Below are 15881 nucleotides of genomic sequence, written 5' to 3'. Positions count from 1 at the left end.
CGTCTCTACTAAAAATACAAAAAATTTGCCGGGAGTGGTGGCAGTTGCCTGTAGTCCCAGCTACTCAGGAGGCTGAGGCAGGAGAATGGTGTGAACCCAGGAGGCGGAGCTTGCAGTGAGCTGAGATTGCACCACTGCACTCCAGCCTGGGCGACAGAGCGAGACTCTGTCTCAAAAAAAAAAAAAAACCACACACAAACAAAAAAACACAACATCCTGATGAGTCGTCAGCCCCATCAATCAGGAGCAGAAACTGGGCTTCGTAGGTCAGGGGGCTCTTCTGACCACAGGGTGCCCTAGATGTCATAAAGCTGAACGGACGCAGCGTGACAGCGAGAGGAGGAGTGCACAGATGTGGACTTCATTCCCACAGTCATAGGCGGTGGCTTCAGGTAAGACGCTGACCTGCCCTGAGCTCTGTCCCAGCTCCACTCACCATGCCAGGTGTCCCTGGGAGCCAGGCAGTGGTGCAACCCACTGTACGGACAACCAGAGGGGAGTTGTTTATTAGGCACATTATGATGGTAAAATTTTATTATAAATTCAATTATCCTGGCCAATGAATACACGTAGTTCCAAATACGTTACTCCCATTTTATGGAATGGGATGGAAAGAGACTGAATTTGGTTCAGTTGCTCAAGGTCACAGTGCCGCTTAATGTGAGAACCAGAAATTTCCAAGACTTTGGTCCAGAATGCAAGGTGTTTCCTACTTTGGGCCTGGTCTGGCTCTTGGGCTGAACTCACTGGGTAACTCCTCTCGTCCCTCCACTCAGCCAGACTGGTCCAGCCATTACCCTCACCATGCCCCAGGCTCCTTGCCCCAGGTAGCCCAGTCATCTAGAAAGACACACCTCTACTCACCACCGCCTCCCCCAGAATAGACCACCCATCCATGAGGACCCTGACAAATGCCCCTACCTTCACAAAGCGAGGCTGGTAAACTCCTAGTGACCCATCTTGAGGTGTCTTCACTAGCTTCAAACTCCTGGGTGTTCACATGCATGTCACCTCCTTGGGTGTCGGTCTTTGGGCTTGAGTCCTCTAAAACATCCTGTATGCCACACACACCTTGCCCTTGACAGTTGCCCCATACATACCAAGGAGGTAATGAACAGATCAGAGAAAGCACAAGTATGTGTGTTCAGTTCAACTGAGTATGTCTGGCAACCTATACACCAACCAGCCTACATAGTACAACAGTGAGATGAGCCTGAAACAGAAAATTAAAAAGAAGAGCTGATTATATTAAGAAAATAGTTTTTAAAATACTGTGAGACAATAACGAAGACATGGAATCAACCCAATGCCCATCAATGGTAGACTGGATAATGAAAATGTGGTACATATACACCATGGAATACTATGCAGCCATAAAGAGGAACAAGATCATGTTCTTTGCAGGGACATGGATGGTGCTGGAAGCATCCTCAGCAAACTAATGCAGGAACAGAAAATCAAACACCGAATATTCTCACTTATAAGTGGGAGCAAGCAGAAGATGAGAACACATGGACACATGGGGAAGAACTACATACACCAGGGCCTGTTGGTGGGGCCTGGGGGGAGGGAGAATAGCTAATGGGTGCTGGGCTTAATACCGAGGTGATGGGATGATCTGTGCAGCAAACCGCCATGGCACATGTTTACCTACAGAACAAACCTGCACACCCTGCACCTGTACCCAGAACTCAAAAGTTGAAGAAAGAAAAAATACTGTGAGAACAAAATACACATTATTTGTTCTATTTTGCTTACTCCAAATGTTTTTATCTTGTGTCTGGAGTCGGGGAGATGTGCACATGCATAACAAAAAGGCTGGAAATGCCAACCCCAAAATCTTCCTAGTGGGGACTGCTAATTGCTAGGCAGTTGAATTATGGTTTATCTCTGTGTTCTTCTGTTTCCTTGCCTATATTTTCTATATACTCTGTAAAGGTGTGTATTACTTTTGCAATTAAACCAATTTTTAAAGAGCTTATTCTACTAAGTTTTTAGCTTTAAAAAAGGTGGAAAGAACGGAGGAAAAGGAACAGTGCATGACCAAAGCATTTTCCCCAGGCTCTCAAGATTTCTCTGCATTTGGCCAAGCCGAGCTTGAGAATGGCAGGCTGGCTGATCAGAAAATAGCCATCCATTCTCACTCGGGACCCTCCCTGTAAACACCATCCAGGGACAGCAACACCAGGGAAGCTGTGTCCTCAGACTTTCCGCTGTCTCTCTATGGTGTCCTCACCTCTAGCTGCAAAGGAAAATATGCATGACACGGCCTTGCTGATTTAACCACAGCACCACCGCTGTGGGACTTGAAAGCTCTCATCAATAAGCCTAATTTTTAATACTTGAAAGCCTGGCATTCATCCTTGAAATGAATAGACATTTTCTTCCCATTTCCTCCAAAAAGACCTCTCTAAGCTTAGTGCTACCTATACTGAAAAAGAACATAAACAATAAAAGTTGAACATTCTCCCAGTGTAGGGTCATTCACTGCAATATAACAGGGTGGTTAAAAGCATACCTTTTGGAATCAGGAAGACCCGGGCTCCCCACTGACCAGATATACTGGATTGTAGACAATTGACTGAATCCCTGTACACCTCAGTTTCCACCTCTGTCAAATGAGTCCGACCTCATAGGGTTGTCGGATGCAATGAGATAATACAGGAGAGCCCATAGCTCAGTGCCTGCATGAAAAACCATTCAATCCTCACTAACTACATGGCAGCCGTGGCTTCCTCACAAAACACCTGGCTTTGTTCTCCCAATGTGTGTAAGACCGATGCTTCATCGGCTCTGTATTTTGGGAGTGCTTCAAAAGGCAATTCCAAATTGTAAAGGAAACTGCAGAAACACTCCCACAGCCTCAGGTCTCAGGTCCCTCAGTCAAGGAGAGCCTGCAGTCGGTGAGAAATTTTCCCCATGGTAAATATTTAAATGAATAACCACTTTCCAGCCACTCTTGGGAAAGAAATAATTTAAGAAAAGTCTTCAAGGAATTTGCTCTAAATGAAAAGGCGCTTTTCCCCGGCCACATATCTCTGTGAGTGTTGACAGCCCCTGATGGGGCCACTAATAACCAAGCACAGAGGGTTGGCACCAGGATATGATTCAATTTAGGCCAAACTTACTCCCCGCGCTAAGGGACCCTTCTTTCCCTTAGAGCAATCACTGGCCCGCTGAACAGAGAGAAAACAACCCCATCTTTTCAGTGTCTGTGATAATAACACATCCGTGGTTTAGGACTTTTAGGCCGAATACCATGAGAAAGAATTTGCAACTTTTAGGGGCTGTTTTCCATACACAGGTGTAGATCAGAATGAAGAAGATGATAGAATTTCTGCAGATCATGATCATTATTACTCAGATTCCCAGAATCTGTAGAATAACTGGATTTTTTATGCCCAAGAAGACTCTTGGAGGAAGCTTTCCACTGAGTCATCAGTGAGCACTCATGAGCGCCTGCCGTGTGCCAGGCAGTGCTGCTGGGGTACGCTCTCCAGGCTTCCTCATTCACCCTCCGTCAGCCTCTGAGCCGGCTATTACTGTCTCCATCTCATAGCTGGGGGCACTGAGGCTCAGATGGGGTCAAGATTGTTTGAGTCCCTCAAGGGAGCAGTGCTAGACTTATGGACATCTCTGTTCCCACAAATCTGAATGGGTGTGAGCTGAAATATGCATGATGAGTAAATAGCACACTTGTCCTCAAGTCGCTCGACTAGCAAGGGTTTGAATCCAGGCCTGTACCCACAAGCTCCGGCCTTCCCACCACAACACGTGCAGCCTCTTCAGCTGTACAAGGGAGGAGTGGTCAGGGCGCTGCTCCCTCTTGTTCCTGGCCGGCTTTGCCAAAGTGGACCAGAAGCTCAACAAACTGAGAACTGATGTGGATTAAGCAAAAATTGAGACTGTGTAAACATCCACTGTAGACTGAAGAGGACCAGTAAAGATTTTTTTTAATTGATAGAAAGGGAGTGAGCACACAGGAGATTAAAATAGGATGGTGCCTCCATGACCACATAGTCCAACCTCCACCATGCAGGTGAGGACTGTCATCCCCAGGAGGGGCGTGGTTTGCTCTACACAGGTTGCTCAGCCTTGGGACGTTTGGCTTCCTGGGTCAGGTCACTCTTTGTTGTGGGGGCACTTTCCTCTACATTGTGGGAGGCTTAATAGCATCCCTGACCTCTGACCACAAGTGATGGCAAAATCTCCCCCAGTTGAGAACCACTGGATTAACATAACACAGCTACTTAAGGATAGAGCTAAGACCAGAAAGCAGCTTCTCCAGCCACCAGTCTGGAATGTTATTAATCAAAATAGGGTTGGTCCAGAATATATAAAGAACTCCTACAACTCAACAACAATAATCCATTTTTTTTTAATGGGCAAAGGACTTGAATAGACATTTCTCCAAAGAAGATATACAAATGTCCATAAGAACATGCAAAGATGCTCAACCTCCCTAATTATTAGGGAAGTGCAAATCAAAACCACAATGAGATACCACCTCATACCCACTAGGATGGTTATTTCCAAAAAACAAAAAGAAGAAAGAAAGAGAGGAAGGAAGGAAAGAAAGAAAAGAAAGGAAGGAAGGAGAGGAGAGGAGAAGAGAAGAGAGGAGAGGAGAGGAGGGGAGGGGAGGGGAGGGGAGCAGAGGGGAGGGGAGGGGAGAGGAGAGGAGAGGAGAGGAGAGGAGAGAAGAGAAGAGAAGAGAAGAGAAGAGAAGAGAAGAGAAGAGAAGAGAAGAGAAGAGTTGGAGGGAATGTGGAGAAATGGGAACCCTGTGCTCTGTTGCTGCAAATGAACGTACAATGGTGTAGCTGCCATGAAAGCAGTATGGTGGTACCTCAACAAAATAAAAATAGAATTACCATATGATCCAGCAATTTCACTGTGAGGTATATGCTCAAAAGAATTGAAAGCAAGGGCTCACAGAGATATTTGTGCACCCATGTTCACAGGAGCATTATTCACAAGTAGCCCAAAGGTGGAAGCAACTCAAATGTCTAACGACAGATGAACAAACAAAATGTACTATATACATACACTGAAATATTATTCAGCCTCAAAAAAAAAGAGTGAAATTCTGACATGCTGCAATATGGATCATCCTTGAGGACATTATGTTAAGTGAAATAATCCAGTCACAAAAAGACAAATGCTATATGATTTCACCTGTCTGAGGTCCCTAGAGTAGTCAGATCCATAGACCCAGCGAGTAGAATGGGGGGTTGCCAGGAGGCTGGGGGAAGCGGAGGGTGGAGAGTTACAGTTTAATTTTGTTTGGCAAGAGAAAAAGAGCTCTGGAGATGGATGATGATGATGGTTGCACAAAGTGAATATTCTTTATATCACCGAACTCTATGTTTAAAAATGATTGCGATGGTACAGTTTATGTTATATCTTACCATAATTAAAAATAAAATAGAAAGCAGGATGGGAAGTGACATCTCAAGGGCAGAAAGCTGCTTTGCTGCCCTTCTCCGTCCTTGGGTGCCCCACGGGATCTGGAAGGGCATCCTCCCCACGGAACTTCCCTGCAGCTCCCCCGTGCCCATATCCCTCCCTTATGACTCCTTCACTATTTCCTGTAAAGCTTTGAGCAGAAACACCAGTGATGTGCTTAGGTAACCATGGATCTTCAAAGCTCAGTGGTTAATTTAGGGGCAATTTTGTAAATTTTGAGTATCAAAGGGCAAGACAAAGCCCTTGGACAAGAAAAATTTTAAACAAAATGCAAGAAAGAGAAAAGAAAATCTCTTTTCCTGAGCCTGTGGTCTCTGGGTTTTCAAGATGATAGAAAGAAGCAGAAATGGCAGAGGAATTGATATGCTATTTTAATATTTTTGTTTGTATCTTTTTGAAAATGTCTCTGGTTTGAGTTACCTTTATTTTGTTCCAGAACTTCAGCCAGTTCCCATGAAATGAACTGAGTTCCTGGTTCTGAAAGCATGAGCCCTGGCCAGACATGGGCATCACGTGGGGACCCCTCAGAAATGCAAATTCCCACTTCGGTGGAATCTTTAGAAAGTCAAACTCATGGATATAGGGAGTAGAATGATCGTTCCCAGAGGCTGGTGACTATGATCAATAATAATGTATTGTGTACTTCAAAATAACTAAGGAAGTAAATGTCAAATGTCTCACCACAAAAAATGAGTGAGGTGATGAATATGTTAGATAGCTTGATTCAATCATTCACATGGTTTACATAACTCAAAACACCACATTTTACCCCATAAATGTAAAAAAAAAAAAAAAAAGAGAGAGAGAGAGAGGAATTTAAAAATGAAAAAGAAATGTCAATTCTGAAGCATGATGGTTGACCTATTAAATCAGAATCTTTAGGAGTGGAACCCAGAAATTTCAATTTCAACAAGATTTCCCAAAGATTCTGAAGCACCCTAGACTTTGAGAACGACTAAACTGCATCTGCCTTACGAGCTACAAAATTGTCTAAGATTCTTCCAACCAAACAGGTCCTTATTTTGCTCTAAGTTGACACAAAGAGCCCTAAATGCTTAAAAAAAAGGGGGGTGGGACCATGAAACGCCTGGCAGTTATAATAAATCCTATGATTAATTGTTATTCCAGATGTTTGCTCACATCCTCTAACTCACAAAGGTGGACCTCCCGAGATTCCTAGCACAATCAGGACGTGACGTTGGCTGATGGATGAAATAAGACATCCTCTCCTGCTCTCCAGGAAAACTGCATTTACTTATTCCTCCTCTGAATGTTAGAAGAACACAAGTTCAAGTAGCCACAGCCTAAGCCACTTCACAGGAGCCCAGATTCATTTCACTTCCAAGCTCTTGCTGCTTCCCAGCCGTCACAGGTTGTGCACACCTGGAACACGCGTCAACAAATAGTAACCACGGCCTCCATGCAGGAAGGCCTTGAGTCCCGCGGCTCCTGGGCCCACATCATCCCCGTCAGGGTCCATCTATTCCGGGGACCTCTGTGGATTCGGAGTTGCCGTGGCATTGAGGATAGAAATCCAGACTGAGACTGAAGCACCTATTCCTGGAGTGCTCGGCTCCAGCAATGCTGTTGGGGGAAAGGATGGCCTTGGTCTTCAGTAAATCAGAGGAATTCCACGTCTCAATTCAAGGAGTGGGTACTTTCAGCCACCTTTTCAGAAGCAGTTTTACCCCTTCTAACAATGTCTGTATGTCCACCTGCCCCATGCCATGGGTTCAGCAGACACTGACTCCACTCCCAGCTCCTGAGAGGTCAAAGCCAATGGAAGTAGCCCCACTCCCCTGCCTGGTGTTAGTCCAGGAGGGGGCCTGGTGGTCCATGGAAGGTGGTCCAGCACCACCTGGGGCAGCAGGCTCTCATCGCTGGAGACAGATAAGAGGTGCTGTTGCTGTGGGCTGCATCCTGCCACCCTAGGGAGGCCCCACTGAGGACTGTGCTGTGCTGGTGGCATCACAGTGGAGAAGGAGAAAGAATCAGGGTTCTCTAGGAGCCCGAAGCTCACCCCACCTCTGGACTTCCCCTTCCACACCCAACACGTGTCTTTGGTGTTGAACAAGCTCAAGCCCGTTTAGCTCCAGCTTCCTGTTACCTGGGGCACGAAGCACCCACCTCCATGTTCTAACCTAGCCGCCTCTTTTGTCTGCTGGGCCCACCTGTCCTCCAAATGATAATGAAGCACTGTTTTTTTCTAGATCTCACAGATTTGATCTTTCTCAGCCATACTTTGGAAAAAATCTGCCAGTTTTCTATTCCAGCCAGTCCTGGAGAGGGTAGAACCCAGGGAATGTGGCTCCAGAATCTATACCTGGAACCATGACATCATGCACCAGAACTAAGAGGCAGTTTGAACCAGAGCAGCCACCTCCTCCCTTTCCAAACCCTGATCTACACTGCTTGGGAGGGATCTTCAAAGCGTAAGCCCAGCCGCCCCCACTTCCCCCATCCTATGTCACCCGCCAGCGCCTTCTAGTTCCTCTCCTCCCCAGGCTGCTTGCGGCCCCTTGGAGGGTGCAGGCAGCATCTTATTTGTTGCTGTGTCTCCCAGGTTGTGGTTTGGCATCAAGAAGGCACGGAAGAAATATTTATTCAAATGAATGACTGGATGACAAAGACAAGGCAGAAAGGGGCTCAGAGACTGCAGCACACGGATGATGAATTACAGGCATAAAAAGAGGGAGGCCACAGAACACGGTGTGGACCGTGGAGCTGCCTGCCTGGGTCTGGATGCCACTATTTACTGGCCATGTAACCTTGAGAAAACCCCAGAACTACGATTCCTCTTGTTTATCTGCAAAATGGGGGCATTAAAACCCACCTCTCAGAGCTGAGAGGAGAACGAATTAACTAATCCACAGTAGAAAACTTAGAACAATGCCAGGCCCAGAGGACACACTGAGCACACATGAGCTTCAAGTCAGAGGAAGGTGGGTGGGAGAGGGGCAGAGAGAGAGAGAGAGAAAGACAGGAAGAAAGAGGGAGAGAGAGGCAGGTAAAGAGGGTATGGATTCCTCATGGTTTTTGTTCTTTCTCTAAAGTTATGGCTTTTAAAATATCATTGGTAAACACTTAAATATGTCTTGAGGTCTTTCTCTATTAAGAAATTCTATGACCTTCTTGAAACTGAAGGCTTTGAAACACCTAAATGCAAAAGTTGATGGAAGATGTTATTATTTGACAAAGGACCTCAGTTTGAGTGTAATACAATTTCAATCCTTCAGGGAAGGGTCTGGGCTGGAGGAACCCCGGGGCCTGCCTGCTTTTTCCTTGCTGGCTTAGGCATTGCACTGTGGGGTGCAAGCTGAAAGGAAGGGTATTGACTGAAGACCTTTTGATGAACTCCCAGACATTCTGCAATCCACAGCAAAGCAAGATCGCCGCAAAATCGATCCCCAACCCTGGGGGCCAAAGAGACGCCGCTGGAGGGAGCTTGTTTTCCTATGTGTTTTTAATTATTGTTTAACTCAGAGAGGGAACTAGATTACTATAAACATTTTCTCAAAGAAGAGACAAAATCTAATCAATGCGAATAACCCGACGATTCTACAGAGAGCAGTCTGAAATATGAGTCAAGTCACCTGGGAAAGGCCCCTCTGCCTGACCCTCGATACCCCTATTAGATCGTTCGGCAGAGGTGGGCAGAACATTTCAGGTTTGGATATTGTCAAGCCGCAGCCATTTATACCACACAGGATTAATTCCTTTCTGGACCACACAGACATCATTGATTTTGCAGAGGCAGAGAAGCAAAACCTCAGCAAAACAAAGAACTCCATCCCTTTAATGTCTTCTCTTTAAACATCATGGATTTTACCCACACCACAGACAGGAAAAGGCAGTCTTTCATCCAAAATACCGAGGAATGCCAGCTACATACAGAGCAGAAACCCTCTTCACGTGACACACACTAAGCCTTCCAGAACACAGTGGCCCGGTGTCAGCAGCTCCTGCTGCACCTGCCAACCTCGACGGTCCCCAGGCACAGCGACCCACCGCGGGTAGAGAAACGTCAGGGAGCTGCCCACTCGGGTGTCTGTGCAGATGCTCAGAACACAGCCTGCACAGTCTCAGGGGGCGCTCAATGCCACCAGCCAGTAAAACAAATCCATACTTCAACTATGTTATCAACCCTTTTGCTTAACAAAATTTCATATAACCTGTCCTGTACAAGACACCGTGCTAGTGTTCTGGGAAAAATAACTCCCCCACTTCAAAGAGTTTATGGCCACAAATTCAAAAGCAATAAGGCAAGTATAAATAATACATGTTAGCAGTCGAGTAGGACAAGAAATTAAGAAATGCCAAGAAATTTAGAAATTCAAAAGGACACGAGGAGGAGCAGACAAAACGTTGTGGGATCTGTTAATGCTGGAAGGCACATCCTGCGGTCCAGCACACGGATGCAGCGGATCAGGAACACGGCTCCGCCTCCTGGAAAGCACGAGATCCCCAAGCTTCAGGTCTTTCACCCACAGGGAGAGAAAAACAAGAGTCTCAACTATACAGAGAGCCCTGAGGCGGAATGCAGCCGCATCCGTAAAGTGTGTTAGCGCATCCCCGGGCACAGCAAATGCTAATAAATGCCCATTGCTGTCGTGTTACTACTGTTCTACCTGCTGAGATCCAGGTATCCTCCTGAAGGAAGCGGCATTGGATCTAGGCCACATTGCTGTCTTGTTACTAATGTCCTACCTGGTGACATCCAGGTGTCCTCCTTGAAGGAGGTGGCATTGGATCTAGGCCGCATTGCTATTTTGTTACTACTGTCCTACCTGGTGATATCCAGGTGGCCTCCTTGAAGGAGGTGGCATTGGATCTAGCCCTTGAAGGCCAAGTAGGCTTCATGATATGAGCAGTGGGAAGGGATGCCCAGGACACAGGAGCTTGGAGGCGAGAAACATCCCATGTTGAGGGCAGCTGCTCTGTGTTCAAATAACAGGAGCTGGGTTGCAAAGGTGAGGCAATCCCCATGCAGCTAAAACCAGAGAGTTCCCCTCACAGGATGTACAGTAGGGGTATCACCTGCTTGGTCGCCCCACAGCTCAAACCCCTCAGGGGAGCATGCACACGGGCAGGTGCAGAGGCCGGGAAAAGAACTTTTGGGCTCCAGCTCCACAGCAGCATTTGAGATGGATGTCTGCAACCCCCAAAGCCCAAATGGGTGTGTGTTACCAAACTCTTTTAGATTTGCCATCTGCAGATGGCTTGTGTGTTAATGAGCACAATGGACCCTCTGCCTTATTGCAAGGGCAGGGGGCTAGTGTGACAGCGTTCTGTATTCCGAGTTCTTGCCCAGTGTACCAGAAGATTCAGATCACATGTGGCCGTAAAGCATGAGTGCAAGGTTTTATTGAGTGGAGGAGGTGGCTCTCAGCGAGATGGATGGGGAGCTGGAAGGAGGGGATGGAGGGGGAAGGAGGTCTTCCCCTGGAATCGGGCTGTCCAGTGCTGGACTTTTCTCTAGCCACCCCTGGCTGAACTCCCCTCAGCCTCCAGATGTCCCTCCGCTTTTCTCTTTCTCTGCCTTGTTGTTCTGCCTTCACTGGTCTGCTGGTCCTGATGCTCAGCCACTTGCATGTGTGCCCTTGGGTTTATACGGGGACAGGATATGGGGCATAGCAGACCAAAAGGCAACTTTTTAGGTACAAAAACAGAAATGCCTGTCCTCATTTAGGTCCTCAGGTCTTCAGGCTTGAGGGTGGGGCCTTTGCCAGGGAACCTCGGTCTTCCACCCAGTACCTCCCTGTTTCCCTTCCATATCACAGTGAGGGGCCAACATTTCACATAACCCAAATGAAGAATTGCGTGTCTTCTCTGTTCTGGAGGGCATAGGGGGTGCTTGGGGACAGGGCCATCTCCTAAGTGAGCAGACATCCCCTGTAAGAACTGTGGATTTGGAGGACCCTGTTAGGACCCAGAGTGGGAGCAGAGAGATGGGGTGGTCTGGGGAGACATTCAAGAGCTCACCTGGGGACCCTAAAGGTGACTCAGGTCAGCCTCTGCCTGCAGGTCTCTCAGTGTGTCAGGAAGGAGAGACCTGAATGAAACCCTGCTGCTGACCACACCAGGCTGTGAGTGCGGGAACCATCCCAGACCAGCGCACGGAACATCAGCATGGTGGGGCTCTGTGCTCCAGAAGAATCAGTCAGAGGGCTCTGAGGCCCACCCCCGTGGAAACGGCCCCACTGCACGCCCCAGAGAGATGATGAGGGGCTTTTTGTGGTTGTTCTTGTTATTCTTCTCTTCTCTTTTTTTTTTTTTTGTAACATCAGACAGGTAATGTGATGTCATAACAAGGCTTGAGAGAGGCATATCTCACACATGAGCATGAAAACCCAATCATCATGCTTATGAACCACAAAAGGATCTTAACCTACTTATCTAAGGGAGACCCCCACTCCCTACAGATTTGGAGCCAGACAAACTGAACTCAAGTGCCAGAGCCACTCCTCCCCCGCTGTGAGACTTGGCTCCAATCATGTACACCCTGGGTCTCAGATTTGGGGAACAGTGCATCCCCTCTCTCATTTTATAAATGAAGACGGTGAGGCAGCGCTTGGACTAGAAAACTGATGTTCTGACCTGGGATCTTCAAGATTAAAATAACTCACCTCCTCTTTCACTCCAGAGAAGGTGCAAACCTAGGTATGTGGGCTCAGGTCAAGGCAAAGCTTGTCACCACCCATGGACAGAGAGAATGGGGAGGCCAAGATGGGTGGATGGGTGGGGCCCAGTGGAAGCCAGGCAGCTTCCCCACCTCTGATCCAGTGTTCATGGTTGCCGTGTCTTCTGGGGAAGTGAATTTCAAGAATGAGCAGCACGTTCCTCCTGAAACAGAAAGACACATGCCTGGCAGCGTTAAACCACAGTGGGTTTCGGATTTTCCCATCTCGGGATCCCCCACAGTCCTGCCCCTTTCCATTAAGGAGCATAATCAGGAGGGTCCCTCATTTTAGTGCAGATAATCACAAAGTCACAGATAATTGACAAATCAAGTACTATGCAAATCAAGTGCTAATTCCAAGCAATTAAAAACTGAGTCACAGCTAAACTGCAGTTAATTTGAATTTTTTTTTATATATATAATGCAAAACACATTGAGCAGAGACAAGACACAATGACCAAAGAAATTATCCATGTTACTCTGAACAGGCAGAAAAGTGGGTGTGGCTACACACACCTTTCAATCAATACTTGGCATCCAGGAAATGAAGTCGTTGCATGTCCTGTCTCCTGCCGGATATAAATGCCAAATGGTGGTGGGACAGTGAAGGAGAGGCAGGCAATGTGCTCCCACGCCCCTCCGGAGGGCTCCGCAAGACTTAAAGCATCAGGTTAAAGGCAGACAGCAAGGTCCCTTGCAGGCAAAAAGGCAACACCAGAATGGAGAAAGGGGGTTTCCCCAAATCCTGGTATCAAGACAATTGGCCAGGCTGCTATGCCAGGAACAGAGACCCTCAAGGGAAGAAGGAATCCTCCTTCTCGCAGCTTCAATGACCCAGCAACAAAGAACACAAGCCCTTTTAGACGTGCTTCTCAGCCTGCCCAGAAAGACAATAGATTGCAGGGACAGGAAGGAAGGAGGTTGACCCACACGCCCTTGCCCAGACAATACCCAGGCGCACCTCCGGCTGCCCGCACCAGGGCCCGAGTGCTGCCAACAGCCAAAGGAGACAGATGCAGGGACCCCGCGAGCATCCAGGCGGGAGCGCCTTCCTCCTGCCTGGGCTACTTTTCAAACCCCTGTGCTTTTTATGGTTCCTTTTCACTGTGGGTGGAATGAGCCACGGAGGTCAATGCCACACGTGCACACACAAAAGCTTCAGAGAGGACAAAGAGACTTCAGTGTCATTCTCTGCACAGGGACGGAAAGACATATGGCCCTTCTGTGACAGGCCGCGGGCAATTGGAGCTCAAGATGCAGGCGGCAGAGGAGAGGCTATCACTGAAGAATAAATCTGAGAGAGCTGCAAAGTAATCACTTTGGATTAAGGCCACTTTTCCAGGGTCAGGAGGAACAAAGGCTACTTCCCAAAGCCTGTAGAATGAATATCCGTTGTTTTTCATGACGAGAGAGGCCTCTCGGAGGGAGGAAGCAGGCTGTGCGCACATGGTCACCAGGCAGCAGGGCTGGCTGTCCCCGCCATCCCTGCGACCTCCCTGCTGTCTACTCAGGCATGGGCCCCCCAGGTCCCTGCACACAGGCGCCTGCCCTCCCCCGCAATGGTAGGCCGGGCCCCCTGAGCACCTCGCAGAGACACACTCGCCCAGAGCCACGAGGCAAGAGGAAGAGGAAAACCAGCCAGAAAGTGTCCCCTCAACCTGCTTTTACTGCTCACTGGGGCAAGCAACCCCCAGCCTAGAGTGTTTTCTTCATGTTTTGTTTTTTGTAAAATCACCATGACGTATTTTCAAATAAGAGATTGTTTCAGCTTGGTGCACAAGCCGCTGTCTCCAATGGGGACTGAAGGAACCCTCACCCAGGCAGGACTGAACCCCCTCCTGTATCTGGGAATCCCGTATCTGGAGAGAGTATGGCCACAGCCTCAGGCCTACCCACGAATCCCTTGTTACCTGGTCACCATCAGAACAAATCCCCACCTTCTGCAGGCTGTAGTCACACCCCAAAACCTCCTTCATTGAATCCCCCAAATCAGAATAAGCCCCTCCCTCCAAAGTCATTGTAAGGGAGCCCTGAGTTTGATCTTTCGGGGAGAACCAGACCTTTCCGGGGGCAGTGGAAGGGGGCCCAGGGCTCAGCGTTTGCAATTCACTGCACTGAACACCAAGAAAATAGTGACTTTTCACAGCAAGCAGTTTTGAGATAATAGAAACGTAGTCCTTTCAGGACCAAAACCTTTCTGTAGAGCCATATTTCTGAAAACGTTTTTGCGTTTAGATTCGTGTTCTCTGCCTGCTTAAACGGAGCATAGGAAATGCAGCCTTGTCCTCTCCAGCTCTCTCCAGTGATCACTATGAGTGGAGTCTCACCCGATTCCTTCTCTTTGGGGGCCTAGTTTTCTCACTTGTGAATGGAGAAGGTGATCCCACCTTTGGGTTGTTGTGGTTACAATCAGAAACTAAACGGCGAGATGGTGCACGTTAAGCCACCACGTGTGTGTGCCCATCCTAAACAAACTCGGGGTCCCCATCTCCTCCCCCAGGCCTTTCTGCCCCCGCAAACACCACCTCCCACACCTGGGGAGGGAGGAGCTACAAATAAGGCTGGGCTCTTCTCCTCCAGGTTAAATGGTATCAAATTGATACAGTTTTGGTAGTTCTTCCAAATGGCGCCTCTATGTCAGAGGGTCTGAAATTCCTTCTTCCTTCCATAAACATTCCTGCTTGGAACCAGTGCGTTCTTTTTGTAGCTTTCCGCATTGCACTTGGACCTCCTACCACGGCCATCCCACTAACAAGGCCTTCGTGTGTGCTCAAGTCTCCTTCACAGGCCGCTAGATGGCCAGAATTCTTTAACCAGAGCCGTAAGATCAGATGACTCTCAGCACTCCAGACTGTGAAATTCAAGAGGAATGATTCAATCTATATCTCATTTGGCTTGTAGGTCTCCAAGGACTCACTGGGACTACAATTATACCTGGGAGGCAGGGCAGCTCAGGGAAGCAAAAAGCAAAGTCTGAATATTTCATCTCACCTCCCCCAGATGTCCCTGGACATTTCTGCTTAGTCCGGATTTGGGACACTTTCCTTGTAGGTATCTATCTTGCTCTCACCCTTTCCATTCATAAAGTCTACATATCTAGTCAATGAGAATTATTCATCAGATACAGTGTGTTCCACAAGGGACCAAGTTTTAACCCTTGGCATAGGGAATTACAGGTAAGATGTAGAAAGAGAAATAAAAATGATGACCCCCCTGAAAATAGGGGATGCGGGCTTGAATAGAAAGGAGCTATACTTTTTACTCTTCAAATATCAGATTGATTTTTTTTTTACTTCGAGCATGTTTTACTTTTTATTAAAAATAAATAAATTCCGGCCGGGCACGGTGGTTCACGCCTGTAATCCCAGCACTTTGGGAGGCCAAGGCGGGTGGATCATGAGGTCAGGAGGTCGAGACCATCCTGACTAACACGGTGAAACCCCGTCTCTGCTAAAAATACAAAAAAAAAAAAATTAGCCGGGCGTGTTAGCCAGCACCTGTAGTCCCAGCTACTCGGGAGGCTGAGGCAGGAGAATGGCGTGAACCCGGGAGGCGGAGCTTGCAGTGAGCCAAGATAGCGCCACTGCACTCCAGCCTGGGCGAAAGAGCGAGACTCCGTCTCAATAAATAAATAAATAAATAAATAAATAAATAAATAAATAAATTCCTGTGCCCCATAATCCAAACATACACTGCTAGTTGTCCTGTGTAGGTACTCAGAAGTGTTCCCCCA

General features: G+C 47.7%; 1 long non-coding RNA gene and 1 other non-coding gene across 2 annotated transcripts in view; both read right to left on the bottom strand.

The window, feature by feature from the left end:
* Window positions 1–11727: 11727 nt before the first annotated feature.
* The window catches only part of LOC129142585 (uncharacterized), an 80705-nt gene continuing 76551 nt past the window's right edge, over window positions 11728–15881 (bottom strand). Inside the window, exon 4 of the long non-coding RNA XR_010149226.1 lies at window positions 11728–12312. This is a non-coding gene — a long non-coding RNA (uncharacterized LOC129142585). The remainder of the gene's footprint in view (window positions 12313–15881) is intronic.
* Window positions 11751–11851, bottom strand: LOC112208278 (small nucleolar RNA U13). Its single transcript, XR_002942692.1, has one exon. It is a non-coding gene; the product is annotated as a small nucleolar RNA U13 (small nucleolar RNA).

Source organism: Pan troglodytes, chromosome 12 (genome assembly GCF_028858775.2).
Source record: "Pan troglodytes isolate AG18354 chromosome 12, NHGRI_mPanTro3-v2.0_pri, whole genome shotgun sequence".
Taxonomy (NCBI): domain Eukaryota; kingdom Metazoa; phylum Chordata; class Mammalia; order Primates; family Hominidae; genus Pan; species Pan troglodytes.
Note: the sequence above shows the minus strand (reverse complement) of the source record. Positions and strands in the feature narration are given on the sequence as shown.